Genomic DNA, 21472 nt, shown 5'->3' on the forward strand with positions numbered 1-21472 from the left:
AAGGAAAAGTTTGCTATGTGTTATCTTAGGGGACCCATTTATGGATTGTGTAGGAGGGGGGAAAGTTTTTAAACTGTTATAGAGACCCCTAGAACTGGCTTCCATGACTTGAGGTATGGCTGGTGGTCATCATAAAGGAGTCATGGAGATCTGTCTTTCTCTTGGTAGAAGCACAAGGAGAAAGCGGTCTCAGAAGAAACAAGACTATCCAAAAGGACTGATCTGCATGTAAGATAAGAAGAAGTACTTGGTATATGCATTCGTGCTCCTTTTCAATGCTGCAAACTTGCCTCAAGTGGGAAAGTTTTGCTCAGTTGTAGGTAAAACCCACTGTTTGCTTCAGATTTAGGGCTGAACCACTGATATTGCAGGAGCAGCTCAAGATAACAAAGGAGGACATGTCTGACAGCAGAGCCAAATATGATGTTGATATCTCTTAAATCTAAAAAAAAAACATCTCCAATGGTTTGCATCCAGTTATGGTCTTAAGTGTACAGGTCACCACTGCACACTGTGTCTTGTACTGAAGTTGTGCATCATGTGAAATGACACCTACACATTGACATACGTTACATGAAATATAATAGACAGTCATGGGTTTGAAAGTGTAAAAAGAACACAGATGTAACAAATATGGGTGTTTTTGTTCAAATCAGAGCTTGGTAAACTTTCTTTGCTTGGATTACAACTCCTAAATAGTTGTGAATACATTGCTTAAAAATATTAAAAATACAACTGGGAAACTGTGAGTTTTCTGGGTTGTATGACCATGTTCCAGAAGCATTCTCTCCTGATGTTTCACCCACATCTGTGGCAGGCATCCTCAGAGGTTGAGGGATCTGTTGGAAACTAGGCAAATGAGGTTTAGATATCTGTGGAATGTCTAGGGTGGGAGAAAGAACTCTTGTCTGCTTCAGGCAGGTGTGAATGTTGCAAATAGCCACCTTTATGAGCATTTAATGGCCTTGCAGCTTCAATACCTGGCTGGTTGCTGCCTGGGGGGATTCTTTGATGGGTTGTGTTAGCTGTCCCTGATTGATTCTTGTCTGGAATTCCCCTGCTTTAGGGGTGTTGCTCTTTATTTACTGTTCTGATTTTAGAGTTTTAAGATACTTTTTTTTGTTTGGTTCAGGGTTTGAAAAACATAATTTCCAGATAAATATTTCCTAATTTGTGAAAGTCTGTAAGTGGCATGCTCTAAGCAATTGTGATTGATGCTTAATGGATCCTGCTTGATGACATGGTCTCAGATTTTGGCCCTGAAATCTCATCATCTGCAGTGTTTTTGACTTAGTAACCTTATTGGGAGCAGATTGAAGGTTCCGCCAAAGGGCAGCAAATGTTAATTACTTCCATTTGTTGCAATTGTATTTTTGCTGGCCGGTACTGAAAAATATATTTCTGCAATTTGTGTAAAAACAATCTTCTGTATTCAGTACCACAATGCAGCTGTACCTAGAGTAATGTGTGAGTATGAGGGTCCCATTCAGTGCTATACATTAAGAAGCAAAAAGTCTTGAATTTGTCCTTAAATCTAACAGGGATTCACAAGAGAGGATCTCAGGCAGAATTTCTTTAAACTTGTACTCTGATGCCTGCAGCTTTTAGATGATTCTCCTAGTTCTCCCTTCTCAGCAATTGAAAACTACTACTGTTATATTCAAGAGCCCTTGCGGTACTACAGATATCACAAAACCATCTAAAAGTATTCTTACAGTTAAAGATAAGGCACTGCAAGTCACTGCAGGTAAGGAAAGCATGCCTTTTGTCTTCTTAAACTATGCTGAAGATGCACATTTCAAGGATGATTGAAGACACTTCATGAGCTTTATTTTTTTTTAAAAAAAAAAACAACCATGAAGAGGCTTGAAGATTAATTGTAAGGAAGAAAATAAAACTCTGTGTACTATAGTGTAATGAGAGGATGCCTACTTTTTCACAGAGATGCATTTAGGTTGGTAGATGGGAAGTTTAATGGGGTGAAGATGGATAAAATTAGGGGAGTTTTATATAAGTAATATAAGATGTTTATAGTACGTACTGATTCAATTTGGTTGTAACATTATAGTTATATTACAACAATAAACATTTTTTTTGAAAGAATAAATGAGCACACGGCTGATATCATGTTAAATTCAAACAGTTCTTAGGTATTTGCCCCATATATAAATACACACATATATACACGTACACATGCATGGGTTAATAATCCAGAATCTTACACCTTCCTACAGAATTCTGTTCAAGGACAAAGAAAGTCTGGCTTTTCTCAGCAAATAAATTGTTTGCCTTGCAAATGCTGTCAAAAAATCATACAGAACTCCAGTTACTATGCTTTCAAGGACACACACAAGATATACTGCCAGGTTTTTGAAAGCCCACATTTTATTTTCTGCAGTTCATACAAAGTTATCCCAAAGCAAAGCAGGTAGGCTAATAAGACAGTTCTAAATGGCCTAAACAACACCTCCTCCTTTTAGCATTTAGTTAGAAACTAAGGACTTCATCCCATGAAGGAGAGGAGGGAGGTGGGGGAATCATCTGTTTGGCCTCCAAATGCGGTAGGACACCATGCTCTTTTTATTGCAATAATTTCTTCTCTCCATTGGTGATCAAATGGGCCATAGTGAGAGGAGATTACAGCTCTTGGTGTTCTGAGATTAGTATTTCCTGGTGGCAGTGAACAAGAAAATGTCAGCATGCTGGAAGAAGCAAAGACCACCAGCATTGAAATGATGGTTCTCTGCCATCAACTCCGCTGGACCAGCCACGTTGTCCAAATGCCCAATCACAGTCTCCCAAAACAGTTCCTCTACTCCGAACTCAAGAATGGAAAATGGAGTGTTGGAGGGCAGGAAAAGAGATTTAAAGAGGGGATCAAAGCCAACCTTAAAAACTCTGGCATAGATATCGAGAACTGGGAAGCCCTGCCCTTTGAGTACTCTAGCTGGAGGTCAGCTGTGACCAGCAGTGCTGTAGAATTTGAAGAGGCACGAATGGATGGCAAAAGAGAGAAATGTGCCAAGAGAAAGCCAAACCTGAACAGGACCGCCTTCCACCTGGAAACCAATGCCCTCACTGTGGGAGAACATGCAGGTCAAGAATAGGGCTCCACAGTTACCTACGTACCCATCGCCAGGACACCAAACGTAGAGGACAATCTTATCAGACGAGGGATTGCCCAAGTAAGTAAATAAGTGAACAAGAATCTAAGTGAATATTTCTGTGTTATCGGAATACTCAGAAAGGAGATGAAAATTATGACGTGGATGTATTTATGAGTATAGATAGGTATAGTCATGTATGTGATCCCCAGTTCATCCATCCCCAGCTGTGAATTTTTTGTTTTACTGTGAACCATTTTTAGCTTCATGAAATGGAATCAGGACAAACACCTATTCTATTACTTGCCTACTCACAAGTCCGATTATCTCAAATCCATCAAGTAAGTGCATATAGCATTCCAGCCTACATACAGCAGCCTCATCCCATGCTTCCAAACTAGGTGAAATAAGGGACAAAGGCTTCTGTCCATTTAATGGTTGTGTGGAAGAGGAAATTTCAGCAGGTGTTAATTGTTGCCTCGTTGCATCACAAGTAACACCCGCAGAAATATCTAATTTGCCACTGCTGAAAGCAAAGAAGCCCTCTCCAATTTTCAACTGGTGATCCTATCACAAATACATCCATGAAAAATGTAATACAGCAAAACACAGTTTTGACTAGATAAGAAAAGTTAATCAGGAGGATTATGCACAGCCATGTTCTCGGTGAAATGTGGCTCTTTTGCCAGTATAATAGAATTTCAGAGTCTTGAACTGTGATTATTTTACTTAGACTAGCTTTATAAAAAAATAAACATTAGATTTTAGGGTATGAAGGAGATAAGGAGAATATGAGGAAGTGAGCGTTAACTCCTTATCTTGATGGCATAAAAATCAAATTGTCTAGAGTGAAAACTGTTGCATCATAACATAGTATGCTCTGATAACGTCTTTGCAATAGCCTGAAATAAATATGGGTTGCTGGAGAAGTACCTGATGTTTCCCATTGATTTAAGAGCCTCTATGCTGTGGAGTTCAAATATCTACTACTTGACATGAAGTTCAGCCAGCCATAAAGACACCTAATGGAGTATAATCAATGCATATTCACCCAAATGGCTTGCACAGTTAATGACAAACTGATGAATGCTTAACCTTCTGCGTGCATTGGTGCTACTTGACATTTCTCTCTGGTCCATTTAGTCTGATGGACTGGGTTGTGGTGGAGGGAAGCCATTTTTGAGCAACAAGTAGACAGGCGGTCATTAAGGATTGATACACCCCAAAGAGTCGATGAAAGGGCTCTCCAAAGATATTTCCACAAACCCCTTTTCATGAATGTGCTTATTAAAGACTAATTTTGAAGACGTAAAAACTGCTGACAAGACCGCTAAATGAGATCTCAACTTGATACTATTAAGGGCAGCCTCTGTCCCACGTCAGCCTTTTCATTGGCGTGGGTAAACCACAGTGGAAGCCCAACTTTTTCCTAAATGTTTTCACTTAACAAACTAAATAACATTGCAGATCACCAAGGGTTGAGATCCCAACTGTGTTGTGATAAGGGGCGTTGCCCTCATGATTGGAGTTAACCTCTTGGAGAGGCAGGAAAAATTGTTTTTGTGGGTTTGCAGTCAATTTGCCCTTGACTCCATAAAGCTGATTGCTAAGCAAACTTGGCAGGCAGATACCATGATTATATCTGACAGATGAACCTAGTAGTTGTGTGCGGGCTAAAGGTCAGGCAGGGACAGAATGTAGGAATAAGATACAGTCTTCATTTTATGCAAGTTAAACATTAATGGATATGCTGGCGTAGTATACTTTGTTTTGTAGAATTTTTTTGCATAACTGTTGCTAATGGGGCTTAGTGGTGAAACAAACCAGGATTTTCCCTTTGGGATAAGCAACATGCATGCCCAAATCCCCAATTTGGGAGAATCAAGAGTCCCCCAAGGAGAAAAAATAATAAACTAAAACAAGACACAAGGGAATTGATGCCTCATTTCAGAGAAATAAGCTTATGTTCCCAGAAATTTCTGTGAAGCCCAAATGTTCTCTAGGGGTGCATCTACGCCAAGCATGGGCAAACTTGGGCCCTCCAGATGTTTTGGACTTCAACTCCCACAATTCCTTACAGTTGAAGTCCAAAACACCTGGAGGGTCCAAGTTTGCCCATGCCTGATCTACACTGTAGAATTAATGCACTTTAATTAATACACCACTATAACTGCATCCACCACTGTCTCAAGCATGGTTGGTGTAGACTAGGAAGAGGGCCTTCTCAGAGGTGGCTCCCCGGCTCCGGAATACCATCCCTAAAGAAATTAGATTAGCCCCCTCTCTTCAGGCCTTCCGGGTGAGTCTAAACACATGGCTCTTCAGACAAGCCTTTGATCCTGAGTAATCCATGGGCAATATGATGAATCATTGATAGTTCTGGCCCGCACTTTGATTGATTGTTGCCCAGGAGATCCCACTACATTTTGGGAATTTTATAATTTTCAATTTTTTATAATTTCAGTAATGAGATTTTTATGCACTGCTATTATACTTATGTCATTGTATTTATACTTATGTATTGTTGTCTGCATGTGGCACTTGGAGTACTTCTGCGAACCGCCCTGAGTCCCTTTGGGGAGATAATGGTGAGGTACAAATAAAGATTATTATTATAACTGGCATGGCTTAATGCAATGGAATTTTGGAAATTGTAGTTTGCATCAGCCCTCTTTAGCAGAGAAGTATACATTTCTTATTAATTATTTTTATTTGCTTGTTAAAATTCAAGGATTGTATGAATAAGCCCTTGCATTTTAACAAGCAAATAGAAATAATTAACAAGAAATGAGAGCACAGTGCACTGAAAGGAGGTATTCTTAGGACATTGAGGGAAAACCCAATGAAATCATGGCAGGGTCAGCCACACTTCAGACTGTATCAACTGGTTCAGGAAGCAATAGTCTCCACTCAGGACTGATAAAGGTTGGCTTAAATTCCTGTGTTTGGTTTGGGGCCTGTTCTTTTAACGAGGACATTGACAACTTACAAAAGATTTGGAGAGAATGGCTTTAAAAATGAGGTCAAGGAGGCTAGGAAAGAAAGAAGCCAATTAAAATCTTGTTTAGCCTAGATTAACAGGCGAGAGTGTTATCACCATGTGTACTTGATTGATATTTGTCCTTTATGTCAATCTTTGGGATTTTATTTCTCTATATTCACCCCTTTTAATGATTATTTTCTACAGTTATATGTTACTGATTTGGATATGTGATATTTTTGTATATATGTGAGGCATTGAATTTGCCATTTATTATGTTGTAAACCGCTTTGAGTCCCCCCAGGGGTGAGAAAAGCAGTATAGAAATGCAGTTAATAAATAAATAAATAAAATTTGGAAATGTAACTATGTGCAAGTAATACTTTTAGTTATGTCTTAGGGTGCATCTTCACAAGGGTTTAACTCATTGAGCTGTGGTTATGCAATGGGTTAAAGTAACCCTTGTGCCAGCTGAACTGCTGACCTGAAAACCTGAAGGTCAGCAGATTGAATCTGTGAGATGAGGTGAGCTCCCATCTGTCAGCCCCAGCTTACCATGCGGGGACATGAGAGAAGCCTCCCACAGGACGGAAACACATCCGGCCATCCCCTGGGCAACGTCCCTGCAGACAGCCAATTCTCTCACACCAGAAGTGACTTGCAGTATATTCTCAAGTCACTTCTAACACAATAACAAAACTGTAGAATTAATGTCATTTTGAACTCACTTTAACTCTCTTGATTCCACAGCATTGGGCCATGGCAGTTAAAGGGCTGTCAAACTGCATTAATTACACATTGTAGATGCACCCTAAGATACTCATTCTGTTTTCATCAATATCCTTTTCCCACCAGACACCTTCTGCTGAAATGCCCACCTATCACTGCTTTTTTGCTTAATTTAAAGTCTTAGCTGACTATTTCCCCCATTTATTGATTTTCTTCAATTATTATATTTCGTTATGTTTCATTTTTGTTATTTTGTTGTTAATGGTTTCATTGTACCTTGAGCAAATGACTTCTCAAAAGGAAATCTATAAAAGAAAGCTATAGCTAATTTATCTGAATTACAGATACAGCTAATTTGTTAATCTAGCTATCTTCTATATCTTCCATACACCACTTCTTTCTTCTATCTATCTTCTATCTATCTATCATCTGTCTATCTGTCTGTCTATCTATCTATCCACATAATAAAAGTGAAGAATGTGTATGTATATGCAGCAGAGGTGTCCCACTCACACTGACAGTCTCCTGCCTCTACAAACAAGCTATAGTCTCAAGTGATGAGAAGCCTCCAAAGGCACTCCCTCCACTGACATTGCAGGTTATAACGAGTGCCATGAACACGTAGCCCAAATGCTGCCAATGTCCTCCCCAAACACTAACCACCTAACCACCCATCTGGGAGTTATAGTTCACTCTTATCCAGAGAGCATTGAACCGAGCCAACAATGGATCTGGACCAAACTTTGCACACAGAACCAACATGGGCAAATGTGATTACTGGCTGGGTTTCTGAGTGATTACCCTGGAAATCTGGGAGTTGTAGTTCACCCACATCCTTCTGCATTTTCTATTGGGAGCATTCATAAAAAAAAAGGAAAGACTGGCCTTTTCTGATAAATAGTGTTAGACATTACCAAGCTGATATTACCAAACAAAAAAACAAACAATGCCTTTCTCAAATAACTTGGGCACCGCTGGCTCCCCAAGCTAGTTTATAATACACTTAAAGATGACATTTGCAAGTCTAACATACAGGAAACATTTCTAGCTAATAAGAGACCTGTTGCAGTTGGACAATATTTTGCTAGGAGCTTTATTTGATTTGAACTAAGAGGTCAGGAAAGTAAACTAAATATTCCTTTGAAAAGTAAAATCTCTGCATGTTTTATGATTCTATGAGACAGAGTGGGAAAGACCAAGATGACTGATATTATTGTTAAAAACAGCTACGATAACAGTGATTTTTTAAAAAAAGTTGTAAAGTGGGGAGGCTGAGTGCAGGAAAATGAAAGTCAGAGGCACAAATGGAAACACAACTGGGAGGCGACTGAAGTGTGAGAGAAAAAGATCTGAGGGCAAACTAATGACTTATTTATTTATTTATTTATTTATTTGCTTTATTTCTATACCGCGTTTCTCAACCTATAATAGGTGACTCAATGCGGTTTACACAATATTAATTACCACAACAATAACAATTAAAACACAGCATACCCAATAACAAACACACAACCATTCATACAGTGCCTCGATCGCAACCAAGATCCAGTCTCATATTCTTATACCGTTCCTATGTTCAGTTTACCGTCATTCTGTGTACAATTGCGCTGATTAGCCAAACGCTTGCTCAAAAAGCCAGGTTTTGAGCTTCTTCCTAAATGCCAGCAACGAAGGGGCCTGTCTGATGTCGCTTGGTAGGGCATTCCATAACCGAGGGGCCACCACCGAGAAGGCCCTGTCTCTCGTTCCCGCCAACCGTGCCTGTGACGCAGGCGGAACCGAGAGCAGGGCCTCCCCGGACGATCTTAATGTCCGTGTCGGTTCATAGGAGGAGATGCGTTCGGAGAGGTAGGTGGGGCCGGAACCGTTTAGGGCTTTGTAGGCTAATGCCAGCACCTTGAATTGTGCCCGGTAGGGAATTGGCAGCCAGTGGAGCTGGCTCAACAGAGGAGTGGTATGCTCCCTGAGAGCTGCTCCTGTTAGCAACCTGGCTGCCGAGCGCTGGACCATCTGGAGCTTCCGGGCAGTCTTCAAGGGCAGCCCCACGTAGAGCGCGTTGCAGTAATCTATGCGGGATGTGACCAGAGCGTGGACTACCGTGGCCAAGTCCGACTTCCCGAGGTACGGGCGCAGCTGGCGCACGAGCCGAAGCTGTGCAAATGCTCCCCTGGCCACCGCTGAGACCTGAGGCTCCAGGCTCAGCGATGAATCCAGGGTCACACCCAAGCTGCGAACCTGCGTCTTCAGGGGGAGTGTAACCCCGTCCAACACAGGCTGTAACCCTATGCCCCGTTCGGCCTTTCGACTGACCAGGAGTGCCTCTGTCTTGTCTGGATTCAACTTCAATTTGTTCACCCTCATCCAGTCCGACACAGCAGCCAAGCACCGGTTCAGGACCTGAACAGCCTCCTTAGAAGTAGGTGGAAAGGAGTGACAGAGTTGGACATCATCTGCGTACAGATAACACCGCACCCCGAAACTCCGGATGATCTCTCCCAACGGCTTCATGTAGATGTTAAACAACAAAAACTGTGATGTGACAAGAGAAACGTGAAGTAACTTGGCATTGTTTAGAATTGCTCGGGGATGACAAGCCTAGGGGGAAATATGGTGGCCAGATGTAACTGCTGAACACAGTAACATAACACTCAAAAGATGGTGTTGGCTTTCAGAGCCGTTTATGTGCTGCTGGGCATGCTCCATAGTGTGGACATGCTCCATAGTGTAACCACAGGTGAGAGCCAAAACTCTTGCCAGAATGGGCTCACACCCAGGACTTCATCAGACAGAGCAAGGGGAAAGCATTCCCTTCCATCTTTCCCCATCTTCAGGGATGACCAGCCATCACACAGGCTTATTGAACCTTTCTCTGTTTTCTTCCCACTTTGCCTTGTCTTTTTCTATCAGGAGTCAATTGACACTGGACTCAAGGTAAAGGTCTTGGACTCCATTTCAATGCGAAATGTAGCCCTATGAATTCCCACTGGAAGTTCCCTCATGTCATGCGACGGCCTCTGTGGGACTTTCCTAAGAGCACGAAAACAGAGCTTAGCAGCCATCTGATGAGGTCTCCAGTGTGGTCAATCTTGCAAATCATGACTAGTAGTGATGCCATTTTCACAGCCCCGACAACATATGAAAACAAGGGCCTTTTGAAGGCACTTCAAAAGGCCCTTGCTTTTGACGAAAATTACATTCTCCCTGCCCCCCAGAATCATTTGATTCATTATCAGTTCTTATAAATCAAAAGTAAGCATTTCTGCAATACACTTATCTTCCACATTAAACCACTTCATATCTAACATTAAAACACAACAGAAAGTTAAGCAAATCTAAAACATTTGGGATATTTTGCCTTGTACTTTTAAAAGATCCCACTCCCATCAAATTAGACGTGGCACAAATAACATTTAATCCTTCCAGATCTGAACTGGACAATTTGGAGACAGCAACTACAGTTAGCTCATGGTGTTAAGACTATATTTCCTCCCAAAGTGTTGCATTTCAGCTCCCATCTGCCACAGTAAAAATGGCACTATGCTGGCTGATGATGATGGGCCTTATATTGTAACACAACATGTAATATAGCAGATTGAAGGGAACATGTCTGTGTCATCTGTAGACCACAGCATCTAGTGGAATGTCTGACATCCCACTAAACTCAAAGTGAAACCAAAGCTAGTAATGAGAAAATAGTTTATAACATGCTTTCTTGCTAAGAAAAATAAGAAAAGGGCTTTTTTTAGAAACAAAGAAGTCCATATCCCTTTGTTTCGCTGTCCAAGGAAAACCCTGTCTTTCAACTGATATAAGCTATACTTTGGAAAGAGGCTTATATTCTCTTTCTTTTGATGCTGTTCCACATGTATGAGAAGATACTACCAATCTGTCACTTATGACTTTAAAACATGGAATGTAATAAATAAGTGCCATGCAAGCTGCCATCCAAAGGCAAAGGGGGGACGGGACATTGAGACGATTAAGAGAAAGCGGGGTGTCAGTCCAACTATAATAAAGCCAGTATCAATTCAGGCCGCTGTAATTTAAAACAGCTGCTTGCTGGCCATGGGTTGTGGTAGAGCAGGCCAAATTCTTGGACACTGAGTTATTCTTAGAAGTATGCACGCAGGCATTGGCAAGCTTTGTTGAACACCGCCTTCTGCCAGCACCCTGTCAAAAGCATGTGCCAATGGATCTTAGAGCCATTGTTCACATTTATGAAACAATAACACTTAAAATTTCAAATTATCTATAGGTCAAAGAGACGCAATAGCCAGCACGCTCAAAAACTGGCCCGACACCAGCAAATGATAAGGTTGATAAGCCTGTCATTTTAATGAAGACAAAAGTTGTCATTCATTTCATTCATCACCACATATATAGTCAGATTAAATATGGTGGGAATGTATTTCCTAAGCTGCTGAGACATAATGATTAGACAGATCCGGCTCTGCCTACCACTGGGCAAAGCAACACAACCAGTTCAGACAGTAGGGGCTGCGGCAGATCCCATTTTGGGGGAAAGATTGGAAAACAAACAAAAGGTGCAGTTTCTTCAGAGCTGCTATCCATTATTGCCTCCTATAGATTAGAGTCAAATGTACAACATAGTGTACCCCTAAAGTAGCCCCGTGCCCACCACCTTAGTTCTGAAGCTATGTCCATTATTATTATTATTATTATTATTATTATTATTATTATTATTAGAAACACAACAAGATGAGTACACAGCAAACAAAATCACTATGCTGGCTGTTGTATTGGATCACACGTCAGACACTTCCTAAATGTCTAGGATGTATCAGTGATGTATTGGTGAATAATGTGTGCATATCCAAGTAGGGTGGCCTTTTGCAGCTGACAGATGATAATTTTGTCAGCGCCAATTGTGTTTAAGTGCAGGCCAAGGTTTTTAGGCACTGCACCCAGTGTGCCGATCACCACTGGGACCCCCTTGACTGGCTTGTGTCAGAGTCTTTGCAGTTCAATCTTTAAATCCTCATATCGTGTCAGCTTTTCCAGTTGTTTCTCTTCAATCCTGCTGTCGCCTGGGATTGCAATATCGACAATCCATACCTTGTTGTTGTTATTGTTATTATTATTACATGTAAAATATAGTCTTCTACTACACATCGCAATGTCAGAAGCACTGGTACCTAGTTTTTGTATCAGACCTGGACAATCTAGACCAGCCTTTCTCAAATGGGGCTCCTCTGAACCCTAATGTTGCACAAGAGAGCATGATTTAGATATACATATAGAAACCTAAACCACACATATCCCAAATGTCTAATCCATCCCCTGTATGGGCAGTTCCTTTTGAAGCAAAGATGAAACATAACCTTATGGCATGGCCAGCAAAGTCTCAGCTAGGCTGGGAGGAGGAAGTGGAAGCAGAGAAGAGGAGGGCTGTAATTTAACCCTTAGTAACATTGCCAGGGAGATGAAGGGCAGTGATAAAGATGAAGGAGGAGTGGAGTAGTTCGGATCTTAGCAATATTGTTGCTGGTACTCAGCAGCAACAATGGTGACACAGGGTGCCACCAATACCACCACAACCACCCATCTTAACTAAGCACTTGTTCCGTGATTGCTCCTAATGACATGGAACTTGTGCTGCATAATGGGGGCTGTGATGGGTGCAGGTACCACACCGTTCTTCTCTCAACTTATACCCCATGAAAGGAGGAGGAAGAAATTGTTGTTGGCATCATCTCATTTAGTTATATAACTCCCATCTCTGTATATGGGCTTTACTGCTCTCAGGCTTGCAATCTAGTAAAACATGACACAAAAGGGAAAAGGAGTGAGCATATGGGAGAAGATTAATGTCCAGCAGAAAGCGAGGACCTTTCATCTGCTTCTTGGCCCAGACATGATAGTGTTGTACCTGTCTCTTCTTCTGTCCCTCAGGAGTCAGGACAGTGACAGCTGGGATGGAAGGAGGACCTTTCATTTGTTTCTGGATCAGACACGATGGCACTGTGCTTGCCTATTCTCTCAAGGCCAGGACAGTGGCTAATTGGAATAGAATAATGCCTCTGTTATCACAGTCACTGCGGTACATCAATAACAGCAGATTGCTAAAATCCTCCTCATTGTTGCCACCATCATTTCCTTTATCTGGCATGACACTGTCCTTGCTAAGCACTGTCTTTTTGCTGCCTTTCCCTCCAACTTCACTGCTTCTACTTCTTCAGCCTGACCTAGTTGAGCCTTCACAGAGCACTCCATCATCTCTTCAGGAGAGACTACTCAAGCTGAATGAATGAATTTTATTATTATGGTCATAGATTAGGAGCGTAAAATATTAGAGGGGTTTGTGTGTGTGTTTTTTTAAAAGCCTTAACATTAAACCCAGAAATTCAAAACATTAAAAGCAGAAAGTCCAGAATATGGGACCATCCTAACCAGTTTCATTTTTAAAAATCTGTAGATGTAGCTATTAAAATGAATGGGTTAAAACATTATCCAGTCCAGTTTAAGTGATACGTAAAAGGGTCTCTAGAAGGCATCATGTGGAGTGTCCTCTACTTCTTGCTTTCCTTCAGCAGGCAAAACATTTTTAATTGAAACATTTTGAGGACTATTATTTATGTATTTATTGTGTCAGAAGTGAATTGAGGGTACAGTTATAATGTATTTTAAAACACAAACAAAGTTTTAAAACTTGGCATTATGCTAAGTGTCCTTTGATCAGAAGCTGGCCACTTGGAGTGCTTCTGGTGTCACTGTAGAAGGTCTTCCATTGTGCATGTGACAGGGCTCAGGCGGTTGTTATAGGTGGTCTGTAGTTTGCTCTTCTCCGCACTCACATGTTGTGGACTCCACTTTGTATCCCCATTTCTTAAGGTTGGCTCTACATCTCGTGGTGCCAGAGCACAGCCTGTCCAGCACCTTCAGGGTCACCCAATCTTATGTGTGCCCAGAAGGGAGCCTTTCATCTGGTATCAGCCACTGATTGAGATTCCGGGTTTTAGCCTGCCATGTTTGTACTCTTACTTGCTGTGGTGTTCCTGCAAGTATCTCTGTAGATCTTAGAATTATAGAATCATAGAATCAAAGAGTTGGAAAAGACCTCATGGGCCATCCAGTCCAACCCCCTGCCAAGAAGCAGGAATATTGCATTCAAATCACCCCTGACAAATGGCCATCCAGCCTCTGCTTAAAAGCTTCCAAAGAAGGAGCCTCCACCACACTCCGGGGTAGAGAGTTCCACTGCTGAACGGCTCTCACAGTCAGGAAGTTCTTCCTAATGTTCAGATGGAATCTTAGGAAGCTATTTCTTGATTTAAGACATTGACATGCTGGCTGGTATCCAAACAGAGGAAAAGCCAGTGATGTCAAGGCCTTGGTCCTTTCCTTTCAGGCTGCTGCTTCCCAGTGGATATCAGTTGGTGCAATACTGGCTAAACAGTATTATTTCTCTAGCAGAGTTGGGCATTGGCATCCTGTGATAATGCGGCATGTCTAACTAAGACCCACATCCACTGTTTTAATGTGGTGAGATGTATTCCATACTGGGCATACATATTCAGCAGCAGAGTAGCAAAGTGCAAAGGCAGATGTCTTCACTGTATCTGGTTGCAACCCCCAGGTTTGGAACTGAAATTTTTAAAGAAAGTGTTTTTAAGAGTGTTCAGTACAATTTTGTTTTAAACTGCCTTTAAAATTGCATATTTTAAATTGTTTTTATATGGTTTATAGCTTTATTCCATTTTAATGTTGATCTTTTGTAGTATTTAACTACATTGGAACTCATCTTGAGTCCTGATGTGAGAGATGTATACTTTAATTTAGGAATAAAGATGATGATACCACCGAACAGAACAATTGCATGGAGCTTTTGATACTGGCCAAAGACAATGTGTTTGGGATTTTAAAAAACCTATTCACAGGTTTTAGCATTGTAATCCAGTCCTGAACCACATGATTTTATTGACTGTTTTTAGGATAGCAATCTGAAGTTATACTAGCAAAAATACTTACTTCTGCGCTATGTGTGTTCATTATTAGAATGCAAATCTTGTTGATCTGGATGGCAAATGCTTCAATTTGTTTTAGAACTGAAAATATGGCAGCGAAACATCATTCTCTTGGCTGAAATTTAAACATAGCAGACCTTTTCCTATGTTAAAAAAGACTGCACTTTGTTTTCCAGAGGAATTCCTGGAATGCAGTCAGCAAGGAACTATATCTAATTATATTGAAATGGGACCTTAACTTTATTATACATGGCTACTTTTCTCTGATAGCAGAAAGAAAGATGTTGACAAAAGAAAACTTTCTTGAGGGCCTGAGAAATAAGCAAGTTTCCCAAACTGAGCTGCTAAAATAACTGCAGATAGGATAGTACAAAATGTTTTAATTAGGATTTTTTAAAAAAAAAAATTCCTTTGCCCTAAAACATTACATTGTTGGGGCATCTGTGATCTCAAACGAGGAATAATCCCAATGGGAAGCTAGAAGTGTTTTCGATTATTATCTTGAAAGTCTGAAATTCCTTGGGTGAAATTTAGTATGAAATGCATCCATGCAATGGTGAAGGTGAGTGTGTGTGTCAACATCTGTGCTTTATTAAATCTGAACTATTTTTACTAGGCAATGAACTGGAGAGACCAAACCCCCCGATAGAACCAGAAACTCCTGGAAATGGGTCTTTGAAAACATTCCTCACTGCATTTTTCAAGAAAACGTACACATTTGTTAGCTCCTCTTTTCTTCAGTGCTCACAATGATCACAAATTGTTGCTGTTTTGAATTTTTTATATAAAATGTGTTGTTTCAACATGGCTAGGATGTTGCACACTACATTCCACAAAGTGGTTTCTCCATCCAATGCCTTCTATCTCAAATAGATAGACAACTTTAAATTTAACATAGGCATAAAACAAATCCTATCATGCTGAACAAGGCTAGGCAATAATAGTATGCCAAAGCAGTAGTAAGCAATGCAGAAGTCCACAAAGTGAAAAAGTTCTTAATGCATGAACCAGGATAGGAGTAATCATTTCAAGGTCTAATATTTTCACCTAGGTTTGCATTTCTAAAGCCCCTACTGGCGCAGTGGGTAAACCGCTGAACTGCGGAACTTGCTGACTGAAAAGTTGCTGGTTCAAATCTGGAGTGTGGGGTGAGTTCCCACTGTTAGCCCCAGCTTGTACCAACCTAGCAGTTTGAAAACATACAAATGTTAGTAGATCAATAAATACTGCTCCAGCTGGAAGGTTACGGCGCTCCATGCAGTCATTCCGGCCACATGACCTTGGAGGTGTCTATGGACAACACCTGCTCTTCAGCTTAGAAATGGAGATGAGCACCAACCCCCAGAGTTGGACACAAATTGACTTAATGTCAGGGAAAACCTTTACCCTTTACTTGCATTTGTAAATCTTCTTGGGTATTTGTGTTGCATGTACCTTCAAGTTGCTTGTCGACAGATGACAATCCATGAATTTCATAGACAAGGAATACTAATGAATACAGAGCGTCGACCGCATCTAGTTTGTACAACAGAAACTTCTGAAAAGCTGCTCTTCTTGTTCTAATATAGCATCTGAATTCTAGCCATTATAGCCATTTGTTCTTATTCTTTAGTTCTGTTAACTGATATTTTTGAATTTTCAAAAAAGCTATAGACTTTGGTATTATTTAAGGGAATGTACACCAATTAAAGAAGTAGTAGTATGACTCGGTTTCAAGACTGAGGTCCTGACCAGTATCCCACCTGCATCTGATACATGAATGTGACTATAGATGTCCCTTGATTCACCATCAAAATAAATTGTACTATGTGTATTGAGTCACAACACAGTTATTATGCAAGAATAAGTTATACTGGATAGAATACCAGCACAACCACAGTCCCCTGGGTGTGATAAAGAAAAGCCTGAGGTCAAATCGCACATTAAGGAAAACGCATATTTCCTGTTGTTACAATGTTTTCCCTCAAGCCACACCTTTCCTTCCAATTCCCATGCCTGAATAATCAGACTTGCAAATGAAGTCCGTGCTTACTTTTCAGTGACCAATCACCAAAGAAGCACAAAATAATTTGCAATATACAGAGTGAGGTGTGCTTGTGTTAGATGAAACAGCCATGTTTTACAGGTTGAGCATTCCTTATCTAAGTACTCCAAAATCCAAAACTGTCCATACGGTTACCTGTGACAGTAAAACCTTTGCTTTTCCGATATTTCAATGTACATAAACTTGCACAATGTTATTTTAAAATATTGTCTAAAATTACCATCTGGCTTTGTGTATAATGTGTACATGAAACACAAATGAACTTTATATTTGGATTACCAAGATATCTCAATATGTATGTAGATGGAAATACTGTACAGGTATTTCAAAATACGGAAAAAACCAAAATCCAGAATGATTCTGGTTCAGAGTATTCTGGATGTATTGTTATATTGCTTTTAATGATGCATCATTAGAAGCAATAGTAGTTTGATCCTTGCTATGTTGTAATCACTATCGAACTTTAATGGAATTCAGCTTAGAATACTGGATAGGTATTATTATTATTATTATTATTATTATTATTATTTATATACCACTTTTTCCCTTAAAGAGACTCAAAGCACTGACTGACACCAGAGCCAGTGGCAACATCCAGCACCTGGCGGTATTGAATCATATTTACAGATACTTTGGTCCAATTAGCTGCCATTTTGAATAATATTTCAATATCTTGCAAGAAGCAAAAAACAATAGGCCTGATAGCATGATTGGTTCTTGTCTTTGGTATAATCTGTTAGAGGTCTTCCTTTGAGGAGGAATACAAATATAGTCCGTCCTCCATATTTTTTGAGGTTAAGGGTGCAAAACCTCTATGGCAGTGGAAAAGCCATGATTTTTTTAAAAAAAATACTTTTTTTTTTTTTTTACCAGAGAGAACAACTTGCTAGGAATTTCTAGGTCCCTTAAGTGTGACATTATGGTCAACTTCCATTGTGGTAGAAGACTTTACTAGAGGACCAGGAGATTCCAAGAGAATTATTCAAAGACTGTATTTATCAAATCCACGAAGAAGTAAAACTGAAAAAGTTAAGCCCATAAATGTGGAGGACTGACTGTACAATATTTATTTATACCTGGAGTTCCTTGCTCAGCCGGAGTTACATACAGAGACCATCTTGGTTCTACATTGAAGATCTGTGAGTCCAAACTAATTCCACCATCTATGAAATGAACCATATTATTTTGGAAACATCTTTCAATAGCCACCTAATCCAGACTTATCACTGCCTAATTATGAATTCTTTAGTTGAGCATGGGGTTTTATTTTTCTGTTAATTAGTTATAGTGTGTGTGTGTGTGTGTGTGTGTGTGTCCCATCCTATCTTAAAGATACATTATTTCTAAGATGTCATGTCTTTTCCCCTAAATATCAGCCATGGTAGTTTGCAGTGGGAACTAGAATCAGTGAATGTGTTTAGTTTTGGATTTGAAACCATTATTTAATTGGATGGTGAGTTCATGAGGAAGCTGAGGTGTCTACTTTCATAGGTTTCTTTAAAGGCAATTCAAAAGAGGAAGCCAAGCGAGAAATAAAGGAGTGCGCAGACTCTTCATGTCACCAGGAGTATTGCAGGTAGGAGCTGTAAAAAGGAGGGAATCAAGATGAACATGAAAATCATACTGACCACTAAAGCAAGCTAACAGTTATTAACCTTGTAAACTCTTAAGATAACAGCTGAGATGACTTAAATTCGAGTTGATCTGTTACCATCTCTGGAAGCATTAGAAGTCAGAAGCTGTTGAAGATCTCACTGCAGATGAAGAGGAAGAAAAGAATTCCTTCTTGCATGAACTATAATGACAATTGACAGAGAAGTTCATGTAAAATTGTGAGCTTAGTTCTTATATCCTTCTTGGTATACTGCAACTAGCTAGAAAGACTTCCTTGACGACATCAGGTCAACAGTACTGCAGGCTTTTCCCACTTTATAGCTCTGTTCTACAAATATATATAATAGTATTGTCTATATACAGTGACAGACTTTGTATTTCTAGGTGCAAAGATGACTGCAGATGCAGACTTCAGCCAGGAAATCAGAAGACTCTTACTTCTTGGGAGGAGAACAATGACCAATCTCAATAAAATAGTGAAGAGTAGAGACATCACACTGGCAATGAAGATCCGCATTGTAAAACAATGGTATTCCCCGTAGTAACCTATGGGTGTGAGAGCTAGACCATAGGGAAGGCTGAGCGAAGGAAGATAGATGCTTTTGAACTCTGGTGCTGGAGGAAAGTTCTGAGAGTGCCTTGGACCACGAGAAGATCCAACCAGTCCACACTTCAGGAAATAAAGCCCGACTGGTCATTGGAGGGAAGGATATTAGAGGTCAAGATAATGAGAAGACAAGAAAGTTTAGAGAAGACAGTGATGCTGGGGAAAGTGGAAGGAAAAAGGAAGAGGAGCTGACCAAGGGCAAGATGGATGGATGGTATCTTTAAAGCGACTAGTTTGACTCTTAAGGAGCTGGGGGTGTTGATGGCTGAAAGGGAGCTCTGGCATGGGCTGGTCCATGAGTCGGAAGTGACTGAACGAATTAACAACAACAACGTTGTCTATATATGATAGTATTGTCTATTACTTTCAACGATGTCCTATAGTACTTAATGTCCATAATTTGTAAGGTCAGACATGCCCTTCTTAGGATTCATTCAGGGCACAAGTGACATTAATATCTATTACATCACCTTGTACAAACAAATGTTAAGTTGTTCAGTCATCAATGTTTAACACTTATGGAAACATACAACTTAAGTATTCCTTATATGAAATTCCTGGGACCAGAAGTGTTTTAGATTTTGGAATACTTGCATACTTGCATATGCAACATGAGATGGGATCTAGGTCTCAGCACACAAAGACCTCACAACCTCTGAAGATGCCTGTCATAGATGTGGGCAAAACGTCAAGAGGGGATGCTTCTGGGGCATGGCCATATAGCCCGGAAAACTCACAGCAACACAATTAATTTATGTGCCATATATACCATATACACATAGCCTGATATTTTAATCTTTTGCGCATGAAACTAAGTTTGTGTGCATTGAACCATCAAAAAGCAAAGGTCTCACTATCTAAATCATCCATGTGAACAATTTTGGATTTTGGTGGTTTTTGGAATTCCAGATAAGGAATGTTCAACCTATACCAGGATTAACACTTCCCTATTTATTTATTTATTTATTTATGGCATTTCTTGCCCGCCTTTCTCAGCCCTAAGGCGACTCAGAGTCGGTTACAGATTGGCAACAGTTCAATGCCACAGATTCATAAAAATACGATTTAAAACAACCAGCATAACAATATAAAAACATATAAAAACCATTAAAAACATATAATCACCAGTGTCATCCTCTTAAAGATATTTTCCAATAGCATTATCTGGCCATTCCATATCAATTATTCATAGTTTCATGTTTATCTATTCTGCTGCACTTGCAAAAGCTTGCTCAAAGAGCCAAGTTTTTACTTTTTTTGGAAAGTCAGGAGGGAGGTGGCCGATCTAATATCCCTGGGGAGGGAGTTACACAGCCGGTGGGGCAACCACTGAGAGGGCCTTGTCTCTTGTCCGTGCCAGACGTGCCTATGAAATCTAAAACCCTGGTCTGCTCTGAGAATGAACAAGTAGACTTAGGATTCAGTCTAAACCACCTCACTGTGGAAACAAGAGCTCTCTTAGAGCTTGAAACAAAATCTCACTGAATAATGGTTTAAGTATAGGGAGAGAGCATATTCACGAGCCATCTCACCTGAGTGGTCCTTAGGAAAAGAGATTCTATGCATGTATTGAGGAAACATGGATGATGAGGGACCAAATACAGGATCACGGAGCAAAGTTACTCTGGATGATTCCAATCCTCCTTGCTGAATGGCTTGAGGGCTGATGTCTGGACAACTTTGGTATCTAACACCATGAGGCCTGATTCATAGAGTGAAGGTCCTTAAATATCTTTAAAAAGAAGTTAAGAGCTTGAAGCGTGTGTCTCGGTTTTAAAATAATGCTGTTTTCAGTACAGTCAGTCCAGCTCAAGATGATTTACTTAAGCTGAGAATCTGGCACTGGACACAAAACCAGCTAATAATAAGCCATTTTTATTTTCTTTGACTGAGCCTCCGCCTGCCTGACTTTGTTTTTCCTGTTTCCATCATGTTGTCAAATGGAATAATCATCAGAATGTTTTTGAATTTAAGCCTCTCTCCCAAAGGCAAAATAAAAACACCCACCGCTTTATTTCACTGCTGCTATCCCGCAAGAAAGAACTTACATTGACCATTTGTCTGGAAGACAAAGTTGGCAGCTGAAAAGATAACATTCTGGGCATATTTCCTCACATTGTTTTACCTGCTGTAACTGTTCACAGATGGTTTCTTGAAATCTTGTTTTATATGTTATTAGAGAGAGATACACATACCTTGAAGACCACACCTAGCTTCAGAAGCATTCCAGCTACAACTTAATCCAACGCTGTGCCAAAGATGGCTTAAGAATTTACTTTATAATATCCTCTTTCTTTCCCACTCAGCATCCATAGAGCTCCTGGGTATAGCCTGTCGCTGGCAACGTGAATTCCATTCCCCTTGTTTGGTCTGAGCAATATGGCCCCATTCCAAACAATGTTAGTCACA

At 40.3% G+C, this 21472-nt stretch overlaps 1 long non-coding RNA gene across 2 annotated transcripts in view; it reads right to left on the minus strand.

The window, feature by feature from the left end:
• LOC137097100 (uncharacterized) overlaps nt 1-21472 on the minus strand; it is a 72163-nt gene extending 50691 nt beyond the window's left edge. The window contains exon 1 of one of the 2 annotated variants that reach the window (XR_010909977.1): nt 21259-21472. This is a non-coding gene — a long non-coding RNA (uncharacterized lncRNA). Of the gene's footprint in view, nt 1-20595; nt 20714-21258 lie in introns of those variants that run through there. The other variant, XR_010909978.1, reaches the window with a different exon arrangement.

This window comes from Anolis sagrei, chromosome 5 (genome assembly GCF_037176765.1).
Source record: "Anolis sagrei isolate rAnoSag1 chromosome 5, rAnoSag1.mat, whole genome shotgun sequence".
Lineage (NCBI taxonomy): Eukaryota > Metazoa > Chordata > Lepidosauria > Squamata > Dactyloidae > Anolis > Anolis sagrei.